We start from the raw sequence: 13510 nt of genomic DNA on the forward strand, positions 1-13510 counted from the left end.
TTTTTGTTTTTCCACATCTTAGATCATTTTCTGGATTACAGCCATAGCCTTCTTTCATTTTTCCTTTGTAATGATTAACATGACCTTTATTGATTTCTGCTTATTGGCTTTCGCTAAAACTAAAAAACAGTACGCAAAGAGAAAGGTGCTAGACAGAGCGTGACCGTCTTGTTATTTTGTTCTATAGAAACTAATTCTTCGTGGAATTAGTTTCATTATGATTGCTTAGATAGGCGTAACTAAGATGAGTAGTCACTTTATCATGAAACCCCAGAAATATTCCCACAATTATAAAGATTGCCATAAACAAAATGAAAGAGAAGAGCAGGAGCCAGCTGTGGAGTCTCCTGTTTTCAGGATCGTCCCCCATACTTGGACCTTGTCAAACAGCATGAGTAGCTTGGCTCGCGCCACTGTATGATCTGTTTATTAATGTCATCAAATCTTCTAGTGTAAAAACCATCTCATTAACAAATATTTCTTTAAAACCAATACACAGGGCTATAGGCTTGACACCTAGGATATGAAAAGATATAGAAATCTTTTATTTGTAACATCATTAAGACAAAGAAGTGATCAGTTGAAAATGAATATATTCCTCCTTCCAGGTGAGGAATATTTTTACTTTATTGTCTATAGACAGTTATATAAGACAAACTGCAAGGAGGACTGATCAATACCATAGATTTGTGCAACTACAGGTATCTTGATTCACATGGTATTCCATGAAAAATATCATCCCTTGGAGAACAACCTCATATACAGTGTGAATGGGGTCCCTGAGGGACCTCCTCCTGAGTGAGATCCTGATGGAAATGGGTTCCTTTAGAATGAGTGACAAACAGCTCTTTGTGGGTAGAGCTGAGTGAAGTCTTATAGTAGTGTATCAGTCAGGGTTCATCCAGAGACCCAGTAGGAGATATATATTAAGAGCTATCCTGCAAGATATTGGACGTGTGATTGTGGGGTCTTCGTGGGCAAGTCTGAAAACTTCAGGGCAGGCTCCATGGAAGGTCAGGTTAAAGCTGCGTTTCACAAGTAGAATTTCTTCTTCTTCTGGGAAGTCTCATTTCTCTTCTTAAAGCCTTTCAACTGATGGAATCATGCCCACCTAGATTATCTAGAATAGTCATCTTTACTTAAAGTCAACTGATTATGAACATTAATCACAGCTAGAAAAAACTTCCAGAGCACAATCTACATTAGTGTTTGGTTGATTTACCGGTGACTGTGGCCTAACCAAGTAAAAGGGTGAAACTATCATGAGTATAGACTGATCTTCCAGACTCCCTCTTCCTCTTTCTCTCTTCCCACCTCTGTTTTTCCTTCTGAGGCCCTAGTATTCAATGCTGCATTTTTGGAATTACATTTTTATTTTACTGGGAATTTTATTGTCAGCCTCTTGTTAAACAAGTTGTAAACTTGTTAAAAACTCTTATTATGACAGTTATATGGGATCCTGCAATAAATTCCATAAAGTCATGGCAACTGTATTTATCAATACAGGGCTTCAACTCCTCACCTCTCACTTTCTAATCCAGTGGTTGTTACCCATGGGTGTACTTCAGAATCATTTGTGAAACTGCGAAAAATCATAGTGTTTCAGACCCTCACCTTAGACCCCTAAAATTGAAACTTTGGAATTGATGCCTAGGAATACATATTTTTAAATAAAATCCTCCTTGGAAAATTTATATGTATAGTCAGTGCTGAGAACTGTTTTATATTTTTGTTGTTCAACTGTGTTCTCTCCTGAATACAACAAAATAAATAGCTTAACACTCCCTGCCCTCCCTGCTTTTCCTTACTTTATTATTATTATTATTTTTTTCATTTTTTGGTAAGGGTAAGAATTGTGTGCTGTTTAGAACAATCTCTTGCTTTGAGTTCAACCTGAAAATTAGATGGCCAAACTTTCTTTTTTTTTTTTTTTAGAAAAGTCAACAGGAAATTGTGAAACATCAGTGAGCACCCAGCCCAGCCTTCTATAAATGCCTGGGGAGTTTGTCTATCTATTTAATCCCCAATATTAGGTATACTGCAATAAAATTACACTTCTTCCAATCAATGCTGTATTTCCCAGGAAGAACAATATTCAAAGGAAGAAGGTTTCAACTTTAGTAAGTAGTGGGGAACATCTACCCTCATTGATCTAAACCACATTGGAAATACTTCTTAAATGGTTATATTAGTCACTGTTTTCTAGAGAAACAGAACCAATAGGATATAGATATAGATACGTATAGAGATGATACTCATATAAAGATATTTATTATAGGAATTAGCTCATGGATTTTTGGAGGCTGTGAAGTCATATAACTGTTGTCTGCACTTTGGAGAAACAGGAAAGCCAGTAGCGTAGTTCCTGTAGGAGTCAAGGCTGGAGACCCAGGGGTGATGGTGGTGTAACTCACGGTCCAAGGTCAAAGTCCTGAGAACAAGGGGGCTGCGGCTGTTAGTCACAGAGTCTGAAAGTATGAGTACTAGGAGCTCTCCAAGAGTAGGAAAAGAGGGACATCTCAGCTCAAGAAGAGAAAGAGGAAATTCATCTTTCCTTTGCCTTTTTGTTGCCTTTAGGCCCTTAATGGATTAGATGATGCCCACCCACATTGATTAGGGTGAATCTCTTTATTCAGTCTACCTAATCAAATGCTAATCTCTTCTAGAAACACCCTCACGGACATAACCCAAAATAATATTTTGCCAGCTACCTGGGCATCCTTTAGGCCAGTCAAGTTGACACATAAAATTAACCATCACAATTGTCAATGCCTATCATGTGTTTCTCGCAATGTGTAACTGGTCTATAGCAGGGCAGGTTTGACCTTTTCATAAAAACAACTGCAGATCAGAGCAGGAAAGGTCAGCGTGGCCTGGTAGCATCATGATATGCATTAGCAAAACAACTGGATCACTTCAGGGGTTTTTCTTTTATCTTGATTTTGGATTTGTGTTTACTTCCATTTATGCCAGTGGTTTAAATGTATAAGGTTTTGCATTAGATTTTCTGAATTTTTATACGAAGAAATAAATGCCATGCAACACTGTTTTCAAGTAGTGTTTGTTACCGGGCAAATGATATTCACAATAAAGCAAATTCAAGAAAAGAAGCAAGAAACTTTTTGCCGGGGAAACGCAGTGCAGTTAATGACTATTAATTAACAGTCCCAGGGACCCACTAGGTTGCAATAGCCAAGGATTAGCCGTTCTAGGAATAACTAGTTTCAAGCATTAATTGCTATTATAATCTATTTCCTCTGGTTCAAAAGGTACCATTGGTTACCACAGTAACAGAAGATAATAACTACTTAGTTGGGTAAAGTCTTTAATAATTTTACAGTTAGACTTTACATGCTAATTTGTTAAAGATTTAGTTACTAGTTTTCCAAAAATAGACATCAGTGACTGAAAGAGATACTACCTCTATGTTTGTTGAGAAACAAATTATTTCTTTTACTGCTAAAAAGGACTACAAAATGCAAATTCTCATCCTTATGTAAAGGATGATGCAGATGATGGTGGTGACTCTGAGGTTAATGCAAAATGGTTTTTTCAGGGTAGCAGAGAAGACTTTCAAATGGAACCAGTCATTTTCATGTTCCCCCACGAATTCACATACAAATTGATTCTGGTGATGACTAATATAATATTAGCTTTTTAATCATTTAAATATTTAGGATGAACAAGCCAGTAACTAATGTTGACCAATTTCGTTATACAATAGAACTACAGAAGTCTATTTTGAGTGGTGTAAAGTGTAAGCTTTGCCAGTGGGAAGTTGAGAAGGAATAAAGAAAATAGAAAACAAAGTAACAGGATGTTTTTGTTTCATTCCTCAGAAAGACTGGTTCTGAGTTTGCCCAATTTTGCTTTTTTAAATGTCCTTATTATATTATTGGTAATGTTAAGCCATTTGTATATATAATCCTGTCACTGATAGATTCAAGAAGAGTGCATGGTGAGGAATTTTTTATTTACTTGAAGCTTCTTTATCATCTTTGTGCGTGAGCACGTGTGTGAGTGCACGCGTGTGCGCACAAAAAGAAAAGCAGAGGCAGAGACTGAGAAAAGAGAATGCATTAAGGGGAAGATGGATAGGAAGGTGTAGACAACCTTGGGTAAGAAACAAATGGCTAACAATATGTGAGGTTAAGTGTTTAAAGAAGAGCCCTGCCCAGGAAACTCAGAAGGAAATAATTCTTGAGAGTCATTCTTTTTAAATATCTGCATTGCCAAGTATGAACTTGAAAATGATGGACCGTGGGATATGAATAACAAGCTTAATTTACAAAGTTAAATTGTTTCAGTGGAACTGCTTAAATGTAGTTGAGGATGTGCACCATCGATAATACATTGCCCTATGTAATGAAGTTGAAAAATTAGGAACCTTCCTACAAATGTCCGAGTGAAAATATACAAAATGCACATTTGTCTCTGACATGTTTGCATAGATTCTAACATCTCTTCATCTCTAAAGCCCCAGTGAGAGATCCTTAATAGTAAAGCTAATACAAGCATTTTTTATATGAGTGAAGTTGTGCTGCCTTTAAATTTAGTTGTCACTTTATGTTCTTACTTTGTCAAATAAAATGAATCTAATTTCATTCTGGCAATCACTTTAGAGTTAAACAAAGCTGGCTATCCTGGAGGAATAAGACACTTCTTAATGGATAGAGATGAAATCTAGGAATTTTTCAAGTTATGATTTTTCCCAATCATCCTTAGTGAGACCAAGGAGTTTTATCTATTTTTTAACCAACTGGATATTCTAGAATTATGTCCTTGCAAAATGAACTCAAAATATAGATAAAAATAATACAGCAATAAAAAGTAGACTGCAAATATAGAAATCATTGACATTTTAAAAGGAGTTCAAAATTAGCTTTTAGTTTAAATAGTAGAAATTATATTTTATACAAATTAGTTTTTTCAATGCAATTTCAATAGAAAGCATCTATCTTTTCATGGTTGAGATAGGTGAAGCTTTTGGCAAAATAAGACAGGTGAAATGATTTGGATTTACATAGTGTTTACTTGTTTTACATCAGGTGCTAAAATAACAAGCTCAAGTGCTAGCTAGAGCATGCACTCTGCTTTGCAGCAGTTTTTTTAATAAGATAAAAATCTGAAGGATGATTCATTACACTTGAAAGAGGATGAGATATGACAAAATATCAGTGATGACTGGACATTATAGGGGACAGCTATGATCCTTGTTGTGATCTCAGATTCAATATGAATCTGGGTGACATGTTTTAAAATCTTACATTACACAGTACTTGAAAAATGAGTATTGATACTAAGAAGAAGAAGTAAAACTGCAAACCAGCCCTCCCATTAAAATAGAGATTAATGCAAACAAGTGAAGAACATTCAGATGCTTGGAACTTTTAATTTTCACGGGATATTAATTTTCATAACACAATTCAGGGACCTTTTAAAAAGTAAATTAGATTTTATTCAACCTAGACTTTTGCATTTAAATACATTTCTATCCTTATATAAAAGGTGTCAAGGTGGTTATTCCTCTTGGAAGTATCTGCATTATATCCTAAAGAAATAAAGTTTAAGAACAGAGCTCAGATGATAATTTTTGATTCATTTGAACAGATAGACTCAGCTCTGTGTGAGTCAACAAATTAGGCAATAAACATGGAATATTACTTCAAGGAGTATTATCTTTGGAAGATAAAATAGAGATAAACATATAGCTGTGACATAAGATTGAATATCATATATACTGTAAGGAGGCCTATGAGACTTTGTAGGACAAAAATAACTTTGGTTTGGGTAGCAGGCCAAACATTAAGGCTGATCCAAATCAATGAGCCTGAAGCTTGTATGATTTGGTAAGTCCTTTTAAATACAAAAGAATACAAAGTGATAAATACAAAACTCCTTCTCTTTCAGAGTCTTAGAAGGTTGTGCACATGAAACATCCTGAAACATAATTCTCATAACTCTACTTCTACTCCCAAGGAAACAGTGCCCAGGATTCCATTAAATTATTTTTATTCATGAGCTGCATTGAATAGAAGGGTAGGGGAAGTCTTGGGAAGAAATTCTCCAATGTTTTCTTCCTTATTTGAATAAATATTGATTCTTCAAATTGGTAAAGACTAAAATGGACTTTAATGACAATGGACTTTAAATGACAAACCAAGGATTTTGAACTTTATTAACTAGGTAGCTGGAAATAACAAAAGATATTTTGTGAAAAGAACTACCTCTAGAGAGATATAAATGACTTAGAGATACATTGACTTTGGCTATTATTGAGATCACATACCACTTGAGTGAGAATAAGAGCCTTGATTAATATGTTGACATAGGAATGAAAAAGAGGTTAGAGATCCAATATTAGATGGAAAAGCCTGACTGAATTGAACAAATCATTAGATTGGGAGCCATATATTTCTATATCTCTGTATCTCTATATCTATCTATCTGTCTATCATCTATCTATCTATCTATCTATCTATCTATCTATCATCTATCAAATAAGCCTGGGTACCCAGAGAAGGTAGAAAAGACAAGGCCTGTTTAATATGTTGACTTAGAGGCATCAATGTTGTTACATCTTGGTGAAGACAACTGTTGAAAGTTTGGGGTTTGGGAAATGCAGTATCAGAGGAAAATGAACTGAAGTTCTTTCTTTTCCAGACATTTTCATACAGGTCATTATGTGAATGGAACCACTGTGATTATGATCCCAACTCTAATGCATCCATCAGACAGAAGATGCAGCAGTGTTGGTGATATTCCAGTGTTGTTCTTTGGATAAGGTTGCAATCATGATCCTTCTCGATCCTTCTAGTAAAGTGAATTCACTGTTGATCCTTAGTGGTGTCATTCTTTTTCACTTCAGGAGTCTTTTGACTAATACGGATTGGAGTTGCTATGGTGTTACCATCGTACCATGGGTACATGCTAGCTAGTCATAACAAGGTGTGTCTAAATTTTAGTGGGTGCATTATTCTGGAACTCTGCTAATAATTTATTTACTTACTCATTTAACAAGAACTTTTCAGTGCCTATTCCATACCAACAACTATCTAGACACTGGAGCAGAGGGATTAATAAAATTCTATTCACCTGAGAAATATGAATCTTAATAGGAATCAAAAAGAAATCAGGGCTAATCATAATAAATGTCATAAATGTGAAAGCAATGAGTTAATAATAATACATGCTCACATCGGTAAATATACTTACGTAAATATAATAGCATAAATGTAAAGAGTGCTATAATAGTGAGGTTGCATATTGGTTATAGTTTGTTAAAAATGTATCAAAGAAAAGTATAGGGAGAAAACAAAACTTTTTGACACTGCCACCCTCCAGGTGCTGCCCCATTTCTCTGTTCTCCTTCACAGCAAAACTCTTCCAAACTATGGTCAATATCTTCTTATAAGTCTCCTTTGTTCCATTCTCAACTTACTCTAATTTGGATTTTTTTTTTTTCCATTAAACTTCACTGAAAGAGTTGAAATGAAGGTTTATCTTGCCATATTCAGTGGTTGACTTTCTTTCCTTGTATTACTTCTGAGAGAATTTGGAAGAAGGAAGCATCATCCTCTTCATTCTCTAGATTTATTGATACCACATTCTCATGGTATTTCTCCTTCTTTGTAGACTATTCTTTTCTAGTCTTTTTTGTTGACTTCTTGTCTTTTCCCCTAATCTGTACAAGAGAGCACTCCATAGCCTAGGTCTTTTCTTATCTTTAACTACAAGCTTTCTTCAGCTGATCTAATCAAGTCAAATGGCTTTAAATGTCCTCTCCCTACAAAATATTCCTATATATTAGTCTCTGTCCCAAACTCTCTCCTTACCTCCACACTGACGCATTTATCCAACTCCCTATTCAACAGCCGGCTTTGATGACCAACAGGCACCTCAAAATTAATATACATGAAGCAAAACTCCTATTTTTCTTCCTTTAACATTATCTCCACCCATCTTTCCCATCGTAGTAAATGACACCACTTATCCATCTGCTCAAATCAGGACACTAGAAAGGATAGATTTTTTTTCTTTTTCCATTACATCTCACATACAAACTATTAGAAAACTGTGCCTTTTCTACCTCCAATGTAAATCCCATATCAGAGATCTGCTCATCATCTTCAAAGATAAGACACTGGACCACACCACCATATCTTGGCTACATCATTTCACAGCCTCCCAGATTGTAGATTTTCTTCACTCTCACCCCATTCACCATGCATATTCTATTCATTCTTTAAATAACATGCAAGTGAGATTTCTAATGGCTTCCAATTACACTTTGAACAAAATCCCAAACCCTTGCAATGACCCACAAAGCCTATGCAATCTGGATCCTCCCTACCTCTCTGACCTGATCCCATACAATCCATTTACCTCTTCCTAGTTCCTGACACTCTGACCTTTTTTTTTCATTCTTTGAACATGACTGATGTATTGCCACGTAAGAGCTTTTGAACTTGCTGGTCCTTCTTCCACCTTCAAAAAGCCACTTCCTTTGGATCATGGTAAGAATACATTCTTTTCATCAATTAGATCTCTGTTCAAGTTTTCCCCTTTAGGAACATTTTCTCTAACCACACTACAGTGGTTCTCTACACACAAAGTACTAGTCACTATTTCATTATTGTGCTTTATTTCCTTGTAGTTGGTATTAGAACTAAAATTTATTTATTTATGCGTATTTTAACTTTCTCACTAGAATATAAATCTATGAAGGCAAACACGTTGTCTTTTTTTTTATTACTGCATTTGTTGCACCTAGGAGAGTGCTAACACATAGTGGATCTTCAGTAATCACTTGTTGAATAAAAGATTGGATGAATGTGATGAATCCCCTTATTCAAAGTGCCAGAAGATGTAAAAAGTTGACTACTGAATCATGTCTGATGTCAATCTACTTTAGTCTTCAGTAGTGTTCATTGACGTGGGAGGCTTGTCTGCCTTCTAATCATCATCCTTTTATTGCCTGACATATTAGGTTCACATTTTAATTTACTTTCATTTCTCTAAAACAACATACTATAACATTATAATGCAGCATGGAGAAATTTCTAACTTACTTTTTTTTTCTTTTTTACTTAGAGAATGAACAGTTCATTAAGAGAAATGAGAAAGAGGGCAGTTTTCCACACATGACCCAATAAGGTTTTGGAGATTCAAAATACAATAGTCTGTATTTCATATCCTAACCTCTTCTGGACTTGCACCAGCTTTGTCAGGGATGATCTCATGCAAAATGTATTTTGCTACATATTTTGAGCTGAACATTTCAAAAATCTTCAATGCATTCCAAAATTAGTATTTATTCAACAGGATAAAAAGGAAATATTTTCCTCAGGTCTACCCCTTACCAAACTAAGTTTAGGTTAGGAAAGCTAGAATCAATCGTTGCAGTAAAACCTTCAGAATAGATTTCTTTTCTCATTGCCTCTCTGGCCATTACTAAATGGCTAAACGTGTGGCAGGTGACACAGGGGAGCTGGTAGACCTTAAACTCAGTTTCATTTTGCTCCTCTACAGTTTTTTCAATGTAAAAATGGCCCAAATTTTATTTTTCCTTCTTTTTATCTTCAGCTTAACAAACCACTCACCCTCAGAAGAATTGTCCTGAAGAAGTCAAAGTGATATTTCTTTAAAAGAAAATGTATGGATTGCCTGCAACCGACTATTTATTTTATCTTTTCCTGCTTTCCTCCCATTGTTCTTTTTTTTAAATTAAGTTTTTAATTTTAATTCTAGTATAGTTAACATATAATGTTATATTAGTTTCAGGCATACAATATAATGATTCAACAATTCTATATATTACTCAGTGCTTATCGTGGTAAGTGTACTCTTCTCATTGTTCCTTATGCATATATGTTGTAGATAGCCTGATGTGACTAAATTTTAATGGGAAAAATATGTGGAATTTCCATTCAAAAATTACAAAGGGAAAAATACAAATTAGGATCAAAATCATAGTTCAAAAAATTATAGAGCTTGTGATTAAATAAACATATTTCTAAATAAAGATAGAAAGAATGGTGTTAATACACATGTTTTAATTAAGATTTTAATTAAACATAAGCATTTTTGTTTTACTGTAATGCTATAAAATTATATACTTGTTTGAAATAATCATGGCAGCAGAAAATATGAAATCTTGTTTTGTTAGTTCTTTTAAAATAACAATGTAGGTAGGCAATATTCCTGTTTTCAATAAACTTCTCTCTATCATTTTTAATAGAAGTGGAGGAGGTAACCATCTTGGGGAATAGAAGGTTTTATAATATGCCTATATCCCCACACCAGCTTACCAGTTTCCATGTTCACAATCATTTATTTAAAGTCTCTATATATATTTCAGACTTGTTAAACAACAAAATTCAACTGAGTAAATTTAAAGATTAAATTGGCTTTATTCAGTGATTTATAAATCAGGCAGCATCCCATCTGGCAATAGAAAGGAACTCCAAACAGCTACAGAAAAGGAGAGTCTTTTAAAGTGGTAGGGCAAGGAAGTCAATAACAAGAAAAAGGATTATTTAGGGAAAAGTCACCTTCCTTTGGGAGGTAAAGGGGGCTCTTAGACAGATGACATCACTAGTGCTGAGAAAATTCCAGACTGACAAGATAAGTTTGCATTCCTAGAAAAGGTTGAAACTGCAATTAGGTAAGGTATTAAGTCTTGGTTTGCTGATGTGGGTTTTAGCATAAGTAACTCCATTTTGGGCCTGCTGTCTCCTTTTTAGGAGACAAAATATTAACCAAAAGACATAAATGCAAAACATTGCTGGATCTTCATTGTTTGTGTTTTGATTTTTACATGGCATTTAAAAAGATGTTCATCAAATATTCCCTTACTATATATATATATAACACTAATGGACAGATTTAATTTTATTTCATAATTCTATTTTCTAAAACCAAGATCGACTACCTGCTGCTTTGCTATTCTCATCCTAATCTTGGATGAATCTGTTCAGGCTTATGAAAACCTGGAATATTTTAGGCAAAATTTTGCTACTGCTAAATAATGATATCATTGTACTGAAAAAGATATTTTTTCTTAATAAATTAAAAGTAAACAGAATGAACAAAAAACTAAGTTGAATGGTTTTGCGGGGAAGAGGTGGGAAATGTTTTTGCTGAAAAACAAAAGAAGGAGAATATTTTCATTCTAGCCATTTTTTTTTAAATAAGGAAACAAAAGGTACTTTATGTCATTTGGGGAAAAAGTTCCGTCACGTAATAGGAAAGCGCTATAAGAATGCCTCTTCTATTTTTCTATCCAATACGAAAATTTTATACTAGAAACAGATTTGTAGAAAGTCATAATTTTGTCTTAAAGGATAAAAAAAGGACAAAATACCAAAGAGTCTTTAAGAAAGGTTACATTTTCTTTGATCCTTTGTTAAAGTGTCTTTTAATAGGATGGAATATAGAAGACCAGACTGTGAGAATATTCATGAAAATGGTAAAAATACCTGCTGGTCACACAGAGGAAAAATAGAACAAAATATTTGGCAAGATTTAGTACACTGCACTCTAGCCTAAAAATCAAGCCTAGACAACCATTCAGCCGTGTGTGTGTCTGTGTGTGTGCATGCGCACGCCTCTTCACGTTTACATATTCAACTATGAAATAGGTGGAGAAATTTAAATTAGAATTTGAAAGAAATAATCTAATTGTGGAGGTACTAATAAATAGTTGTAAATAGTTGAGTACCTCTGAAATAAGTAGATGATATCCCACTTAAGTAGATGAAAGCTAAGAAAATTGCCTTGCTATGAATTTTGGTGAGGAAAAATAGTTTTATTTTTAGTATCGAATTTGATAGAATCTCTCATATACAACTTATTTCAGTGTAGCGATTTCATCATCAAAACTATCTCTCAAAATTTTATTATTTTATCTTTTTAATTAAATGTATTAATGCCATGGATATTTTTGTATCATTTTTCAATTAATTTTTGAAAGAAGTTCATCTATTTTTCCTCTTAAGGTTATGATACATGTAATAAATATCATATATATGTATTTTATATAAATAAATATGTATTATATATGTATTTTTATATAAATATATTTATAAAATATACATGTATTTTATATATAAGTATATATGTATTTATATATATGTATTTTTACACATATATATAAAATATATAAAAATACATATATATATATATATATATATATATATATATATATAAAATCTACTATATGTATTTGGATTGGTAGATGGAGTCAGGTTTCTGAACCAGGTTTTATGTCACCAGTTAAGACATGATCAAGTAATAGAATCAAATGTGAAATCTCTAAATGGGAGAGATTTAAATTCTTTATTCTCAAATCAGGACCCCGATAGCCTGAGAATTGAGGTTTTCTCCTAAGATTTAGTAGCTAACTACATAAAACGAAAGCTGACAATAATATGAGCAATAACACCTCTTTCTTTTCCTAGACTATAAAATGATCTTTTAACATTAATACCCTAATAAGTTGGGGTGTTTGATTCCCTTTGGATATACTGGAAGAAACAGAGAAGACCCTTTCTTCTCCACATGACAGTTCTGAGGTCAAGGAGAGAACCCTTGTGGGGATTCAGACAGAGCCAGTCAATTGCTTTGAGGACTTTCTCTCTCTCTTTTTAAAGATTTTATCTATTTATTTGAGAGAGAGAGAGAGAATGCACAAGTAGGGGGAGGGGCAGAAGGAGAGGGACAAGCAGACTCCCCACTGAGCAGGGAGACAGACTGGGACAGGGGGCCTCCATCCCGGGACTCAGGGATCATGATCTGAGCTAAAGGCAGACGCTTAACCAACTGAGCCACTGAGGCGCCCCTGAGGGCTTTTTTTCTATCCATTAATATATTACAGAGGGTTTTCCCAGAGGACCTCCAGCCACTCGTGTGCCTTCAGTAAGGCATTCAGCAGCCGCCCTGCTTTGCTGTCTTTAATAAATGCAATGGTGAGCATTTCAAGGAATGTTAACAGTGTGCTTCTTCACACAGGTGACTCCAATTTCTACAAGCTCTCTCTCTTGCTGTCAGCTCTGGGGACTTGATCTCAACTGGAAATGATAACTGGTCATCTCACTTCGTGCTTTGAAGTGTAAACAGTTTATATGGCTAACAGTTTTTGAATGGATATATTCACATTTGATAGGTATTATGCTGATTGACATATATGTCCTAGCTCACTTAATCTTCATGCAACACTGTGAGGTAGATGCTCTTACATTCTGCATTTCAGAGATGGGAAACTGAAGCTCAGAACGTCATGTAACTTAACCCGAAGTAGCAGAGCTTTTGTCTGATACAGGATTTAAACACATGAAGTCTGGCTCTGGAATTGGCTATTATGCTGCTCAGTTAATTAGGAAAAACATGTATTGTTCAGTGATGTGTCTTAGAGTCCAGGAACTGGGAAGTGATAAGATGGAAATATCACAGATCCAGCTGAGGAGTGTGGTATGTATAAGAAGCTACAAAGTTAGGGTGATTTCCATAA

This window comes from Halichoerus grypus, chromosome 8 (genome assembly GCF_964656455.1).
Source record: "Halichoerus grypus chromosome 8, mHalGry1.hap1.1, whole genome shotgun sequence".
NCBI classification, from domain to species: domain Eukaryota; kingdom Metazoa; phylum Chordata; class Mammalia; order Carnivora; family Phocidae; genus Halichoerus; species Halichoerus grypus.